The following is an 18,387-nucleotide window of genomic DNA, read 5'->3' as shown; positions in this document are numbered from 1 at the left end:
AGGCGGATCCTGTGTGATTGGGTGAGTACACCTGCAGCATGTCCCAGACATTCGGATACAAAGGGCTTGAATGTTTTGTCGTAGTCTAGGAGCCCTAGCGCCGGAGATGGCGCACTTGAGGGCCTTAAAGTTGGATATTACTTCGGGAGACATCTAGAAGGGGTCTCATTTCAAGGCATCAGTAGGGATGCCTTGTCCCCCTCCGGGAGCCGCGACGCACCTTGCGGGTCTCCTTCCTCCCCCAGGCATTCCTCTGGGGGGATGGACGCCGGTATACTGTGCGTCGACGTCACGCACCACACTGGGCTTGCGGCGTCCTGTCTTGGCGCCGCTATGCGCAGTTGCTGTATCCACACTCGTGGGCTTTTGGGGAGGTATCCATGCCGCTCTGCCAGACAGCTGTCCGACTCGTGGTGCTCCTCCGCCCGCTACACGGCGTGACGTTGGTGGGCGGCCCCGCGGCGGCGTTATATGGACGCTCTCCATGGCGGCCGGGGCATTCGAGGCTCTCCACACACCGGACCTCACACTATTTGGGAACTCTCCCCCCTCTGGGGCCAAAATCTTCCTTTTCAGGTACACCTATCACTCCCTTATCGGCTGATCACTGCACTGGTTGTCTCTGACTTTTCCTCACGCCTTCCTCACTCCTTACCTTCCATCCGGTGTTGCCTCTCTATCTATGTCCTCATTGGGTCTCTTCTACTTCTCACATTATATCTGCGGGGTTCCTCCTCTTCTCCTCTCCCTAACACGTTTTCACCCACCCTCACTATCTTTCACCTTTCTAGGTACCCTCGGTCCCCGTGCCTGCCCTGGTTGGCACCTGCTTTCGTCCCTGCGGGGCTCCCCGCCTCGGCTCCCGGTTGGGCTTAACCTGGATGGCTTGCGGGGCTCCACCGCCTATCTATCAGTGCCCAGTCTCGTAGTGAGTATATATTCTTATACCAGCAGCGGGGGCCTTACATCACGCCCCCCCGCTATGTTTGTTTTTTTTGTTTTTTATATTTATTTTTATTTTTATTTTTATTTTGCTCATTTTATCCCTATATATTTCTAGATTTACACGTGCTTGCTCCTGACGAGTGGCATGGAAGCCACGAAACGCGTTGAGCCATCAATTGCCGTGTTCTACTGTCCTATCTAGTTTCCATCAGCTTTATCATATCTTAACTCCCCCCACAGGTCCAACGAGGCCTTAGGTCCAGCAGGCGTTACTGTTTTTAATATTTATGTTACCCATAATTGTTTGTGGTGCACTAGGGAATTTGTGAATGTGGTATCCTGAGTCATCATTATTCAACTTTTTTAACGTTGTAACTTGTTACCTATCAATTGTACGAACATTACAATGTATGTCATATTTCATCTAATTATATGCTTTTACCTATTTAATTATGCATGTATTGTTTGACTGTATATACTCTACGGTTACAACGTGTATGCTTGAATATTATGTCAATAAATTCCTCTATGTTCATCCTATTACCCTTTTGCTGTCACATGCTTCATTCAAAGTCCCAACCTCCCCTCCAGCTATTCCCCTTGTTTTGTGAATCAGTAGGGAGGCTTCTGGAATCCATGCTCAGCACTAGGAAATTAGTCCAAGGAAGGCATGAAGGGATTTCTGGCCTTGTGGCAGTGGGATGTCTGAGATTACTTTCACCCTGGCTTCAGTGAGGTGTCTTGTCCCATGGGACAAACAGTGTCCAAGGAAAATGACAGATGTTGAGCACCACTGCAATTTGGGCTTTGAGGCTTTGCAACCCTGGTTGGCAAGATAGCACAACAGGATTTCTGAGGTGACTTCAACAGGGGGTAAATCAGCTGCACAGAGGAGAAGGTCATCAACATATTGGAGGAGAATCACTTCCGGGTGATCATGTGTCAAGGATGATAGCCATAGCTTTTGCAAACTGGCTTGGAGAGTTCTGTGCCCCTTGTGGCATAACTGTTTAGGTATGTTGCCATTTATTTCCGTGGATGAATGCAAAAAGGTACTAGGAGTGGGATGAGGGTGGACACTGGAGAAAGCGTTTGCAATGTACACCACTGTGAGGTACTTTGCGGTCAGAGGCACTCTCCGCAAGTAGCTGGTTCTCTTTGAGGTTCTCTTCTTCACAGGGAAACAGAAGTGTGTTGTATGGAGATGTACAGGGTAGCAGGGCTCCACTTGACACAAGGGCTTTGGCATGCTTCAAAATAGCTGCAGATTGGGCTCACTTTAGAGGATATTGTGGTTTCTGGGGCAATGATGCGCCCTCTTTGAGCTTGACTGAAACTGGTGGCACCTTCAAGTGACCGCTGTATTCCGGTCCTGTGGACCATAGGCACGCAGGGATTCTGTCAAGTACTTCCTGCGGTATTGAACTTGATGTTATTGCTTCATGAAGTGTCATCAGGAGAGGCAGAGAACACAAAGCAGATGAGTCTTCTGGGTCAGGCAGACTTGTCACTAAGGCCACTGCTTGTGATTGGGTAAAAGCGACATACATCACTGGTGCCCCTTCTGGTAACTGAGACTGGTGTTGGGGCGGGGGCTAAGAAGGGGCACTGTTCCTTACGGTTGCCAGCATATGTTTGAGATCCTCTCGAAACTGTGAGTCCGGAGCCGGATTGGGAGTTAAATCAGCGGATGGCCTTGCTGCCTGTTGTTGGTCTTCCCACTCGGATGCTTCTTCATCATTAACATATCAGACCTGTGAAGGTAGTGCTTCCGTATTGGGGAAGACAGGTGTGTGGTAGGAACCATCCTGGTTTAAAACAGGGAGGACTAGGTATAGGCTGTGTTTGAGCCTACTGGGTGTACAAAGGTGGCCATCAGCAGGAGGTGCACTGGGCTGGGCAGAAAGTGAAGGCATGGTTGCACTAAGATGGCTGCCGGACGGAGTTGTCACAGTGGGTTGTGCTTGGGCTGGGGTGGAGTGAAGGGAGTGGTTGTTAGGCGGAGGGCAGTGCTGTCCCTCACCTCCTTTTGTTTCAAGTTCCAACATAGGGATCAACTTTCTGGTACACATATTATAGTACAATCACCATCTTTCTTAATTTCCTCCATGCGACCTTCTCTTTGTACAACTTCGTTAACTATTTCAACATCTTCTCTCTTCTTCACAATATCACATGTTAGCATTCCTTTCTCTCTCTCTATTCTGTTTCTCGGCTGACGGCTTGAGGGGTTAATATCTCTCTCTACTGTTTGCTTATCAAGAAATTCCACAGGTGGGGGCTCATAACACTGCTGCTCCTGGATATTTCTGTCTGTAACCTGACTGCTTGACTTTTATCAAACCCCAGTCACCCTCATGAATATCAAACCGCAAACATTAATCCACATACACATTTAGGACAAGACATTACAACATTACACCTGCCATCCTTTGAACCGCGAAGCTCCAGCAGCTGTGATAACCCTCAGAGGTCCTACACTGTCAACCTCAAGTAACCCATCAATAGACGTTCGCTGCATTAGAGGGGGGCGGAGTCACCCGTACACGTCACCGGGTTTCCCCGTGGCGTCAGAGGGGGGTGGGGTTCCCCGTATACGTCACCGGGTGGCCCCTCCCTCAGCTATAAAACAGCTGTCAAAGCGAGAGACACGTCAGTCCGCGGGAGCCACCTATAGAGGCAGAACTGTTTTTTTCAGCGTCGGCGGCAGAATAGAAGATGAAGATATCACTGGCCATTTTTATTTTTTTACATTTTTTAATAAAGGACTTGTCTCAAGCTGTCTCTTGTCTTTTTTACAGTTTTGACACTTTTTGGTGAAATGGTAGGGGCACAATGTACCCATTACCAATTCACATGGGGGGGCTGGATCTGGGGGTCTCCTTGTTAAAGGGGGCTTCCAGATTCCAATAAGCCCCCCACCCACAAATCTCCACAACCACAGGGCAAGGGTTGTGGAGATGAGGCCCTTGTCCCCATCAACATGGGGACAAGGTGCTTTGGGGGTCAAACCCCAAAGCATCCTCCCCATGTTGAAGGCATGTGGCCTGGTACGGTTCAGGAGGAGAGGGCGCTCTCTAGTCCCCCCCTCTTTTCCTGCGGCCTGTCAGGTTGCGTGCTGGGATAAGGGTCTGGTATGGATTTTTGGAGGGAACCCTACGCCATTTTGGCGCAGGGTTCCCCTTAAAATCCATACCAGACCTGAAGGACCTGGTATGGAATTTGGGGAGACCCCCACGTAATTTTTTTTTAAATTTTGGTTCGGGGTTCCCCTTAATATTCATACCAGACCCAAAGGGCCTTGTAGTGGACTGGGGGGGGACCCATGCTGTCTCTTTCAATGAGTTTTATCTATATTGCCGGGACCCAACAATTCATTTCATCCACGATGAGTTTTAAATGACTTTTTTTCCTTTAGAAATGTCATTTTTCTGCGGGACTGTTCTAGACACGGGAAAAATGTGCCACTTTATAGGCATACTATAGAAACCCCCAGGTACAAAATTTAAAGGAATATTTCACTTTTATTGTTTCACTTTAACCACTTCAGCCCTGGACCATTTGGCTGTCCAAAGAACAGAGCACTTTTTGCGATTCGGCACTGCATCGCTTTAACTGACAATTACGCAGTCGTACAACATAGCTCCCAAACAAAATTGACATCCTTTTTTTCCCACAAATAGAGCTTTCTTTTGGTGGTATTTGATCACATCTGTGGTTTTTACTTGTTTGCACTATAAACAAAAAAAGAGAGACCAATTTTAAAAAAAGCAATATTTTTTTACTTTTTGCTATGATAAATATCCCCAAAAAAATATAAAAAAAACAATTTTTTTCCTCAGTTTAGGCCGATATGTATTCTTCTACATATTTTTGTGAAAAAAATTGCAATAAGCGTTTATTGATTGGTTTGCGCAAAAGTTATAGCGTCTACAAATAGGGGATACTTTTATGGCATTTTTATTATTTTTTTTTTTACTAGGAATGGCGGCGATCAGCGATTTTTATTGTGACTGCGACATTATGGCGGACACATTGGACACTTTTAATGCCATTTTGGGACCATTGTCATTTATACAGCATTCAGTGCTATAAAAATGCATTGATTACTGTGTAAATGACACTGGCAGTGAAGGGGTTAACCAGTAGGGGGCGCTGAAGGGGTTAAGTGTGTCCTAGTGATGTGTTCTAACTGTAGGGGGGCTGTACGGGGACGTGTGACACGTCGCTGATCACTGCTCCCAATCACAGGGAGCTGTAATCAGTGTGCTGCTGTCACTAGGCAGAACAGGGAAATGCTTGTTTACATCAGCATTTCCCCGTTCTTCTTCTTCTCCGTGAGAAGATCGCGGGACTCCCAGCGGGACCCGCGGTCATACTCACGGAGCTCGCAGCGGGCGCGTGCCCACAATGCCGCATCTTAAAGGGGACGTACCTGTACGCCCATATGCCCAACCGTGCCATTGTGGCGACATATAGCGTTGTGCGCTGGTCGGCAAGTGGTTAAGCATTATTAAAATCACTGCTCCCAAAAAAACGGCTGTTTTTAAAACTTTTTTTTGCATTGATCCATGTCCCCTGGGGCAGGACCCGGGTCCCCAAACACTTTTTATGACAATACAATGCATATAAGCCTTTAAAATGAGCACTTTCGATTTCTCCCATAGACTTTTAAAGGGTGTTCTGCGGCTTTCGAATTTGCTGTGAACACCGCGCTATTCAGCGAATAGACGAACACCTAATGTTCGAGTAGAACTTACGTTCAATTCGAACTTCGGGCTCATCCCTACTCATAGGGGACTGACCTTAGAGGAGCTGACTTATCTATTCCAGAAAGCGTACAATTGATGGTGGTGCATATTTTCTTCATGACTGTTTTATATGCACAGTTCATGTATGTAACATTATCCGCTCCCTAGTAGGGAGGACACCCCTGTATAGAATACTTTTTCCACAGTATTTTCATCTTGATGATTGTATGTTTTACTATTATAGGTACTCATAGGTCTCATGTACTTGTAAGGGGTATGCCCTATATATCAAGAATAATGTACAAGTGAATGCGAGAGATGACATCACTGAGGGGGCTAGGGAGGAGGTGGAATTCTTATGGGTAGAGATCCAAAGGGAAGAAGCTAAGAGGAAAATAATACTGGGAGTATGCTATAGGCCCCCTTACCTGAGGGAGGAAGGGGAGACAGATCTCCTATCACAAGTTGGATTATCAGCAAGGATGGGAAGCATTATCATAATGGGGCATTTTAATTATCCAGACATAGACTGGGCAGAAGGAATCACACATTTGTCTAAGGCTTGCCAGTTCCTAAATGTCTTGCAGGACAATTTCATAGTTCAGATGGTAGACGCACCAACTAGAAACAAGACTTTACCAACAATACAGACCTGATCACGGATGTGGAAATACAGGGCAATTTAGGAAACAGCGATCACAGGTCAATTGTCTTCAGTATAAATCACACAAATATTAAACATAAGGGGAACACAAAGACACTGAATTTCAAAAGAGCCAATTTCTCTAAACTACGAACCTTGCTCGACGATATAAATTGTAATAAAATCTTAGAAACAAAGAATGCGAAGGAGAGATGGGTTTTCTTTAAGAGCATATTAAATAAGGGCATTAGCTAGTGCATCCCTTTGGGAATTAAATTTAAAAGAGCGAACAAAAGTACTGGATGGCTTAAATCTAATGTAAAAATGCATATAAAAGCAAAGGAGAAGGCCTTCAAAAAAATACAAGGCTGAGGGATCATCATCAGCATTCAGACTTTACAAAGAATGCAACAAGAAATGTAAGAGTGCAGTTAGGCGGATGCGGATAAGATAGAACACGAAATACACATAGCAGAGGAGAGTAAAAAGAATCACAATAAATAAAGGATTTAAACAGTAAAAAAGGGAGGACGGATCATATTGGCCCCATAAAGAAGGTAATCTGGTTACAAAGGATGAGGAGATGGCGAATATATTGAATTTATTCTTCTCCTCAGTCTTCACGAGGGAATCAGGGGGCTTCAGTAACCAAAACTGCAGTGTTTGTCTTCATGACACATCACAGGAAGCACTCTCATGGCTAACCGATGACAGAATTATTATTATTATTATTATTATTATACAGGATTTATATAGAGCCAACAGTTTTCACAGCGCTTTACAATTTATAGGGGGGACAACACAATTACAGTACAGTTCAATACAAAAGGTACAGGAGGGCCCTGCTCGTAGAGCTTACATTGTAAAGGGAGGGGGTGGTGGTACAAAAGGTAAAAGCTGCTGAGAATGATTTGATGGGGGTGACTCGGGGACAGTTGTTAGGTGGTTGTGGGATAGGTTTCCCTGAATAAATGAGTTTTCAGGGATCTCCTAAAGGTGGACAGGTTGGGGGCTGATCAGACATACTGGGGCAGGGAGTTCCAGAGAATGGGAGAGACTCTGGAGAAGTCCTGAAGGTGAGTATGGGAGGAGGTAACAAGGGAGCTAGAGAGCAGGAGGTCCTGGGAGGAGCGGAGGGGGCGATTTGGGCGATATCTGCAGATGAGGTTGGTGATGTAGATGGGGGCGATGTTGTGAATGGCCTTGTATGTTATTGTTAGTATTTTGAATTTTACACAGTGGGGTAGGGGAAGCCAGTGAAGGGATTATCAGAGAGGAGCAGCAGTCATGGATCGGTTATGCCCTGTACACACGGTCGGACTTCCCGACGGAATATGTGCGATCGGAGCTTGTTGTCGGAAATTCCGACCATGTGTGGGCAAGATCAGAGGGTGGTGATAAATGGAGAGTACTCGGACTGGTCAGGGGTGGGTAGTGAGGTCCCCCAGGGTTCTGTGCTGGGACCAATCCTATTTAATTTGTTCATAAACTACTGTACATTGACTGTTGCAACTCTCTCCTTAATGGCCTACCCTTATGCAGGCTATCCCCCCTTCAGTCTATTATGAATGCTGCTGCTAGACTAATACACTTCACTAACCTATCCGTGACTGCTGCTCCTCTCTGCCAATCCCCTCACTGGCTTCCCCTACCCCACTGTATAAAATTCAAAATGTTAACCACAACATACAAGGACATTCACAACATCGCCCCCATCTACATCACCAACCTCACCTGAAGATCTGCAGATATCGCCCAAATCGCCCCCTCCGCTCCTCCCAGGACCTCCTGCTCTCCAGCTCCCTTGTTACCTCCTCCCATGCTCATCTTCAGGACTTCTCCAGAGCTTCTCCCATCCTCTGGAACTCCCTGCCCCGGTATGTTCGATCAGCCCCTAACATCTCCTTCTTTAGGAGATCCCTGAAAACTCATTTATTCAGGGAAGCTTATCCCACACCCACCTAACAACTGTCCCCGAGCCACCCCCATCAAATCATTCTCCTCAGCTATTACCTTTTGTACCGACCCCCCTCCCTTTAGAATGTAAGCTCTATGAGCAGGGCCCTCCTGTACCTTCAATATTGAACTGTGCTGTAATTGTGCTGTCCCCCTTCTACATTGTAAAGCGCTGCGTAAGCTGTTGGTGCTATATAAATCGTGTATAATAATAATAATAATAAACGACCTGGAGGATGGGGTAAACAGATCAATCTCTGTATTTGCAGACGATACTAAGCTAAGCAGGGCAATAACTTCTCCGCAGGATGTGGAAACCTTACAGAAAGATCTGAACAAATTAATTGGGTGGGCGACTACATGGCAAATGAGGTTCAATGTAGAAAAATGTAAAATAATGCATTTGGGTGGCAAAAATATGAATGCAATCTATACACTGGGGGGAGAACCTCTGGGGGAATCTAGGATGGAAAAGGACCTGGGGGTCCTAGTAGATGATAGGCTCAGCAATAGCATGCAATGCCAAGCTGCTGCTAACAAAGCAAACAGAATATTGGCATGCATTAACCACTTCAGATCTGGGCCATTGCCAAATGACGGCAACAGCGCAGATCTACATTGCGGGGACTACGTCTATTGACGTAGTCCCGTGCACTAGCGGCCTGCGCGCCCCCTGCAGGGCGCGCGCGGCGCACGCGGTGATCAGCGAGTCTATGAGACTCGCCTGATCACAGATCAGAGTAAGGGGTAGGTCCCAACCCCTTACCACATGATCAGCTGTCAGCCAATGACAGCTGATCATGTGATGTAAACAGAGCCGGTAATCGGCTATTTTTCCTCCTCGCGCTGACAGCGTGAGGAGGAAAAAAAAACCCGATCACCGGCGGCATCAGTCATCAGTCCCAATCATGGCAATCTTCTGTGACACAGCAATAGGCAGCAGTGCCCACCAGCGTCACCCATCAGTGCCCACAGTGCCATCAATCAGTGCCACCCATCAGCGCCCACATCAGTGCATCAACAGTGCTGCACATCAGTGCCACCTATCAGTGTCTATCAATGTCACCTACCAGTGCCCATCAGTGCCGCCCATCAATGCCACTCATCAGTGCCCCCCCATCAGTGCCGCCCATCAGTGCCCCCCATCAGTGGTACCTATCAGTGCCCATCAGTGCCACCTATCCGTGCCACCTATCCATGCCACCCATTCGTGCCACCCATCATCGCCCATCAGTGGCCATCAGTGCCGCCTTATCTGTGCCCATTAGTACCGCCTTATCTGTCCCCATCAGTGCTGCCTTAACTGTGGCTATCAGTGCCGCCTTATCTGTGCCTATCTATGCCCATCAGTGCAGCCTATCAGTGCCCACCAGTGCCGCCTCATCAGCACATATCAATGAAGGAGAAAAATTACCTGTTTGCAAAATTTTATAACAAACTATTAAACATGATTTTTTTTTTTCAAAAATTTCCATTTTTTTTGTTAGTTTAGCAAAAAATAAAAACCCCAGTTGTGATTAAATACCACCAAAAGAAAGCTCTATTTGTGGGAAAAAAAATGCTAAAAATTTCATTTTGGGTACAGTGTTGTATGACCACGCAATTGTCATTCAAAGTGCGTCAGCGCTGAAAGCTGAAAATTGGTCTGGGCAGGAGGGGGGTTTAAGTGCCCAGTAAGCAAGTGGTTAAAAAGGGATCAACTCCAGAGAAAAAACAATAATTCTCCCGCTCTACAAGACTCTGGTCCGGCCGCACCTGGAGTATGTTGTCCAGTTCTGGGCATCAGTCCTCAGGAAGGATGTACTGGAAATGGAGCGAGTACAAAGAAGGGCAACAAAGCTAATAAAGGGTCTGGAGGATATTAGTTATGAGGAAAGGTTGCGAGCACTGAACTTATTCTCTCTGGAGAAGAGACGCTTGAGAGGGGATATGATTTCAATTTACAAATATCATAATGGTCACCCCACTATAGGGATCAAACTTTTTCGCAGAAGGTAATTTAATTAGACATGGGCAACTCATTAAAATTAGAAGAAAAGAGATTTAACCTTAAACTACGTAGAGGGTTCTTTACTGTAAGAGCGGCAAGGATGTGGAATTCCCTTCCACAGGCGGTGCACCACAAAATACAGGAATATACAATGTAATACTGACATATTATCACACACATAGGTTGGACTTGATGGACTTGTGTCTTTTTTCAACCTCACCTACTATGTAACTATGTCATGTTTACATGCATTATTGTTGTCTTCTTAAATGTCATATATGTTTTTTAACATTTGTAGAATAAAACATTGACCTTTAATACAAATACATGGTACCTTTAAAGTCCTCTCTCTCATACTGTAGTTAGGTTTTTCTCTGTATATACAATTTGTTAAGGATGTCATACCAGACGCTATGTGTCCAATAACAAGAAGGTCTCCTATTGTATTCCTTCCTCACATTAGCTAGTTTAACTATAAACAATGTTACTTTGTATCCCTCTATCTCCTGTCTGATCAATGTTTATAAACAATGTATCTCTCTATCTCCTCTCTGGTCAATGTTTATAAACAATGTTAGAGAAGAAATAGGGATATGAGAATTAGATAGTGTGCATGGCCTGCCAACATCCTAAATAGTATTATAGCGAAAATTGCAACAAAGTGCATAGAGGGGACGCCCCCTTGGACTTTATAGGGAAGAAGAGTAACGCTCCCCTAACATTTGGCAACGTTTTATGCGTTGCCAAAATTACATAAACAAAAAAGAAAACCACCTGGCAGACCTATCATTTCCGGCTGTGGCAATTTTACTGAAAACCTCAGCCGAGTGGTAGACAACCATCTAAAACCTCTTGTTGAATGCCTGTCATCCTATGTACGTGACACCATACATTTTTTGCAAACCCTTTAGGATTTGCACATCTCGGATGGTGTCCTACTAGTCACTATAGACGTCAAGTCCCTATATTGCAGTATATCCCATACAAAGGGCCTTGCGACGGTATGTCATGTACTGTCGCAATTTAGTGAATGTAAGCCTGAATATACAGAATTTATTTTAAACTCTTTGGAATTCATATTGTATCACAATGCCTTTTGCTTTGATGGTTCCCACTACCTCCAGGTATAGGTCGTTGCAATGGGGACATGCTGTGCCCCATCGTATGCCAACCTGTACCTGGGGGAGTGAGAACATTCACTGCTTACCAATAATTCGTTATTCATCTATATGTATGTGCCATGTACTTACATGGCGATGATATATAGATGACATGTTCCTCATATGGGATGGCTCAGCAGGGAATTCGCTATTACATGCGACTAGTTGCTATCCTAAACCCCTGCTAGCATCTATACCTTACAGTCAGCACCTCAGAGTACGTAGAAACTGTTCAGATGACATCACTTTCAAGGATGAGGCTGACAAACTAAGAGAAAGACTCCTCGAAAGAGGGTACTCTAGTTCCTGCCTCAAAAAGGCATATAGAAAAATGACAAAGTTGTCCCGTCAGGTTCTACTTGACACACAAAAACAACCTTCTGCTGATGATACAACTAGAATCATCACTACATATACAACTAGGGATGAGCCGAACACCACCCTGTTCGGTTCGCACCAGAATTTGCGAACAGGCAAAAAATTTGTTCGAGCACGCGAACACCGTTAAAGTCTATGGGACACGAATATGAATAATCAAAAGTGCTAATTTTAAAGGCTTATATGCAAGTTATTGTCATAAAAAGGGTTTTGGGACCTGGGTCCTGCCCCAGGGGACATGGATCAATGCAAAAAAAAGTTTTAAAAACGGCTGTTTTTTTTAGGAGCAGTGATTTTAATAATGCTTAAAGTGAAGCAATAAAAGTCTAATATTCCTTTAAATTTCGTACCTGGGGGGTGTCTATAGTATGCCTGTAATGGGGCGCATGTTTCCCATGTTTAGAACAGTCTGACAGCAAAATGACATTTCAAAGGAAAAAAAGTCATTTAAAACTACTCACGGCTAATAATAAATTGCCGGTCCGACAACACACATAAAAGTTAATTGATAAAAACGGCATTTGAATTCCCCACAGGGGAACCCTGAACCTAAATTTTAAAAAAAATGAAGTGGGGGGTTCCTCTAAATTCCATACCAGGCCCTTCAGGTCTGGTATGCATATTAAGGGGAAACCCGGCCAAAATTTTTTTAAAAATGGCGTGGGGTTCCCCTCAAAATCCATACCAGACCCTTCAGGTCTGGTATGGATTTTAAGGAGAACCCTGCGCCAAATTTTTTTTAAAAATGGCGTGGGGTCCCCCCAAAAATCCATACCAGACCCTTATCCGAGCACGCAACCTGGCAGGTTGCAGGAAAAGAGGAGGGACGAGAGAGTGCCCCCCCTCCTGAACCATAGCAGGCCACATGCCCTCAACATTTGGAGGGTGCTTTGGGGTAGCCAACCAAAACACCTTGTCCCCATGTTGATGGGGACAAGGGCCTCATCCCCACAACCCTTGCCTGGTGGTTGTGGGGGTCTGCGGGCGGGGGGCTTATCGGAATCTGGAAGCCCCCTTTAACAAGGGGACCCCCGGATCCCAGCCCTCCCCCTGTGTGAAATGGTAAGGGGGTACTTTTCCTACCATTTCACAAAAAAACTGTCAAAAATGTTAAAAATGACAAGAGACAGTTTTTGACAATTCCTTTATTTAAATGCATCTTCTTTCTTCTTTCTTCTATCTTCTATCTTCCTTCGGATTCTTCCTCCATCTTCTTCTTCTTCTTCTGGTTCTTCCTCCGGTGTTCTCGTCCGGTATCTCCTCCGCGGCTTCTTCTTCCCTTCTTCTCCTCGGGCCGCTCCGCATCCATGATGGCATGGAGGGAGGCTCCCGCTGTGTGACGCTTCTCCTTCTCTGACAGTTCTTAAATAACGGGGGTAGGGCCACCCGGTGACCCCGCCCCTCTAAAGCACGGGGACTTGACAGGGACTTCCCTGTGGCATTCCCTGTGACATCAGAAGGGGGCGGGGTTACATAATGGGTAATGCCATGGGGAATACCACAGGGAAGTCCCCGTCAAGTCCCTGTGCGTCAGAGGGGGGCGGGGTCACTGGGTGGCCTGCGCCCCCTGTTATTTAAGAACCATCAGAAGAGGAGAAGCGTCACACAGCAGGAGCCTCCCTCCATGCCATCATGGATGCGGAGCGGCCCGAGGAGAAGGGAAGAAGACACCGCGGAGGAAGATGCCGGACGAGCACACCGGAGGAAGAACCAGAAGAACCAGAAGATGGAGGAAGAAACCAAAGGAAGATAGAAGATAGAAGAAAGAAGAAGCATTTAAATAAAGGAATTGTCAAAAACTGTCTCTTGTCATTTTTAACATTTTTGACAGTTTTTTTGTGAATTGGTAGGGGTACTTTTGTATCCCCTTACCATTTCACACAGGGGGGAGGGCCGGGATCTGGGGGTCCCCTTGTTAAAGGGGGCTTTCAGATTCCGATAAGCCCCCGCTCTCACAGACCCCCACAACCACCGGGCAAGGGTTGTGGGGATGAGGCCCTTGTCCCCATCAACATGGGGACAAGGTATTTTGGGGGCTACCCCAAAGCACCCTCCCAATGTTGAGGGCATGTGGCCTGGTACGGTTCAGGAGGGGGGGCGCTCTCTCATCCCCCCCTCTTTTCCTGCAGCCTGCCAGGTTGCATGCTCGGATAAGGGTCTGGTATGGATTTTTGGGGGGACCCCACGCCATTTTTTTTAATTTTGGCGCGCGGTCCCCCTTAAAATCCATACCAGACCTGAAGGGCCTGGTATGGAATTTTGGGGGACCCCCCTTGTCATTTTTTTAAAAAATTTTGGTTCGGGGTTCCCCTGTGGGGAATTCCCATGCCGTTTTTATCAATGAACTTTTATGTGTATTGTCAGACTGGCAATTCATTATTAGCCGCGAGTAGTTTTAAATGACTTTTTTTCCTTTGAAATGTCATTTTGCTGTCAGACTGTTCTAAACACGGGAAACATGCACCCCTTTACAGGCATACTATAGACACCCCCCAGGTAGGAAATTTAAAGGAATATTACACTTTTATTGTTTCACTTTAACCACTTCGCTACCCGGCCATTGTCAAATGACGTCCACAGATGGGATCTCCCATCCTAGGTGGACGTCATATGACGGCCTGGGCTTCCCGGCCGCCTAGGGGGCGCGCGCCCCCGCTGCGTTGCTCGGGACCCGGTGCGTGTGCCCGGCGGCCGCAATGTCCGCCGGGCACCCGCGATTGCCCATTAAACAGGCTGGATCGTGGATCTGTGTGTGTAAACACACAGATCCACGTCCTGTCAGTTGAGTCAGTTCCCAGTACAGCGGAACACTGATCGGTCTCCTCCCCTTGTATGTCCCCGCCCCCTACAGTTAGAATCATTCCCTAGGAAACATAATTAACCCCTTGTGCCCCCCTAGTGGTTAACCCCTTCACTGCCTGTCACATTTATACAGTAATCAATGCAATTTTATAGCATTGATCGCTGTTTAAATGTGAATGGTCCCAAAAATGTGTCAAAAGTGTCCGATGTGTCCGCCATAATGTCGCAGTCACCAAAAAAAATCGCGATCGCCGCTATTACTAGTAAAAAAAATAAATAAATATTTTTTTTTAAAAAATGCCATAAATCTATACCGTATTTTGTAGACGCTATAACTTTTGCGCAAACCAATCAATATACACTTATTGCAATTTTTTTTACCAAACATATGTAGAAGAATACATATCGGTCGAAACTGAGGAAAAAATGTGTTTTTTTTTTTAAATTGGGATATTTATTATAGCAAAAAGTAAAAAATATTGTGTTTTTTTCAAAATTGTCGCTCTTCTTTTGTTTATAGCGCAAAAAATAAAAAATGCAGAGGTGATCAAATACCACCAAAAGAAAGCTCTATTTGTGGGGAAAAAAGGACGTCAATTTTTTTTGGGTACAACGTCGTACGACCGCGCAATTGTCGTTTGAAGTGCGTCAGCACTGAAAACTAAAAATTGGTCTGGGAAGGAAGGGGTGAAAATGCCCGGTATTGAACCGGTTAAGCATTATTAAAATCACTGCTCCCGAAAAAAACGGCCGTTTTTAAAACTTTTTTTTGCATTGATCCTTGTCCCCTGGGGCAGGACCCGGGTCCCCAAACACTTTTTATAACAATAACTTGCATATAAGCCTTTAAAATTAGCACTTTTGATTTCTCCCATAGACCTTTAAAGGGTGGTCAGCAGCTTTCGAATTTGCTGCGAACACTCCAAATTGTTCGCTGTTCGGCAAACTGGTGAACAGCCGATGTTTGAGTCGAACATGAGTTTGACTCAAACTCAAAGCTCAAAGCTCATCCCTATATACAACACAGCATAAACAATTGAAACAAACTCTAAACAAGTACTGGCACTTACTCACTATGGACCCCTCACTATCTCCATTTGTGGCAGATACACCCACTGTGACATATAGGAGAGCGCCCTCTGTCGGTGATAAGGTGGTCATGAGCGAATACAAATCACATAGAGGGGATACATGCAAAATGCTAGGTACCTTTTCTTGTGAAGGGTGCTCACATTGTCCCGAGACCCGGATGTACCGTTTGGCCAACATATGGCCTTGGTACATCCGGACTCAATTCCCAAGATTCATTTCCTGGGACTTGATCGCATCCACTTTCACTCAAGAGGTGGCGATTTTAATAAATGGAATTATGGAAAAAAATCTTGCGAGCCACAATTATCCAGTGCCTTAATGGAAATTCAACCAAACAGCTACCCGGCTGCAGGCGCAGATCACGTATTCATGACCGTGCGATAAATGATATATGAAAAAAATGCGCCGCGCCTAGGGGTGTAACTGAATAACTGTAAATCTAAGTACAAATCATAGATAATAAAGCGTGCAAATCAAATAGAGCCTAAAGCTCTGATCACTTACTAAGATCACCTGCTGTGTGAATCCTAAAGCTCTGATCACTTACTAAGATCACCTGCTGTGTGAATCCTAAAGCTCTGATCACTTACTAAGATCACCTGCTGTGTGAATCCTATGACCAAACACACTAAAAAATATCTAGTGCAATAAATCACAAAGTGCAATGTGCATAGAAAAACGTAATAAGATAAATATACAATCCACAGCTGGCTTTAAATTCACTAGGAGGAGTGGAGCCCAGCATATTAATATCCGCGGTCTTACGCAAAATGGCCGCCGTTAGGGTATTTAAACTGTAGAGCGCCCGTCCAATCATATCCCCCTGATGAAGACACGTGACTCCCTGTGTCGAAGACGCGTAGGGGAGGGGCCAGGACGGAGCGATTAGCACAGAGCTGGGTTGTGGAGCTCTCATACCCCGCACAGCCGTTTTTTCCTATGTTATGTTTGGTGCACATGAGCACCTTATAAATGTGAGTACCCCATGTGGGGATTGGATGTGATTTTAATAAAAGTATCCTACGGTATTACACTATATTAGCCTTTTTCTTTTATATGGTCTGATGTGAGTGGAGCCATAAAGAATCCAGTGTGGGAATCAGCTGTACTTAATACTGAGCCCAGGGGTGGCTCCAAAAGCGTGTATTGACACAATTAAAACCTGTGTCACACGCTCCAAGGTGAGCGCAATCACATTGGGGGTCACCAAGGCACTTCACAGCATGTTTTTCTTTGGGCACGTTTGATTCAAAACCGGAACTTTTTCTTTGAACCATCACCATTACACTGACTTTTATTTGAACTTGGTCACTTTATGTTACTGGATTGGAAGATTTTTTCACGGATGTGATTTGAACACCTTTATTAGGGCGATTATAGTTTCAATTCGCCCACGCATGTGATTGATTTACTCTGTTTATGTTTTACGAATATATATATTGTTTTATTTAATTTTTTTTCTTTTTCATTTTAATCACAGTGGATCTACATATGTGTAACATTTTTTAGCATATACACCTTATTAGGAATGATTATATTTTAATCACTGTGGATTGTATATTTATCTTATTACGTTTTTCTATGCACATTGCACTTTGTGATTTATTGCACTAGATATTTTTTAGTGTGTTTGGTCATAGGATTCACACAGCAGGTGAGCTTAGTAAGTGATCAGAGCTTTAGGATTCACACAGCAGGTGATCTTAGTAAGTGATCAGAGCTTTAGGCTCTATTTGATTTGCACGCTTTATTATCTATGATTTTTACTTAGATTTACAGTTATTCAGTTACACCCCTAGGCGCGGCGCATTTTTTTCATATAAGATTTTAATAAATGCATTCCTCCAATGTGAACTAAGGTGGATATTCAATTTACATGCTACTTCACCACCTGAAATTAAATGAGGCTTTTAAATTTCAGCCCTTCCTGGATTTACCTCTGGGGTCTGTGAATTGAACCTCTGAGCATGTGCTTTTCTGTTTGTTTTTATCCATTAAACCCCCAATGAGTCTAAACGTGTAAGTACTCTATACCCTGTTACTTTGTAAAATGGCATAATAAGCTATAGACTATGCTTTGATGTCTTTGCTATGTTACTATGTCACTATATATATATATATATATATATATATATATATATATATATATATATATATATATATATATATATATATATATACGTATTTATGTTTCAGACAAAAGAATAATTTACCCAGCTGTATAAACTCCCCTGAAGAAGGAAAGATATGTTTCAATGCAATTTTCCAAAACATGTCGGGATGTAAATAACAGCTACCAATCCTAAACTGAACCCAATTTTAATTGAGGCAGAAAATGGGATTGTTAGCTTTGGGTGATACAAACTGTATGGTTAAATTTTACATCAACTCATTGATATATTGTCCTTCAGAGTGAACTGTGTTTGCTTTTAAACATCTATTTTTGTACACTAATAAAGTTGGCACTTTTGTGCCTTTTACATATTTTTACTTTTCATTACTCTTCTTCTGCCCTATAAAGTCCAAGGGGGTGTCGCCTCTATGCACTTTGTTGCAATTTTCTCTATTTATAAACAATGTTACTTTGTATCTCTCTATCTCTGATCTGATCAATGTTTATAAACAATAATACTTTCTATCTCTCTATCTCCTCTCTGATCAATGTTTATA

General features: G+C 44.5%; 1 protein-coding gene across 1 annotated transcript in view; it reads right to left on the bottom strand.

The window, feature by feature from the left end:
- LOC141133839 (E3 ubiquitin/ISG15 ligase TRIM25-like) overlaps positions 1-18,387 on the bottom strand; it is a 135,803-nt gene that overhangs the window by 61,822 nt on the left and 55,594 nt on the right.

Source organism: Aquarana catesbeiana, linkage group LG03 (genome assembly GCF_042186555.1).
Source record: "Aquarana catesbeiana isolate 2022-GZ linkage group LG03, ASM4218655v1, whole genome shotgun sequence".
Lineage (NCBI taxonomy): Eukaryota > Metazoa > Chordata > Amphibia > Anura > Ranidae > Aquarana > Aquarana catesbeiana.
Note: the sequence above shows the minus strand (reverse complement) of the source record. Positions and strands in the feature narration are given on the sequence as shown.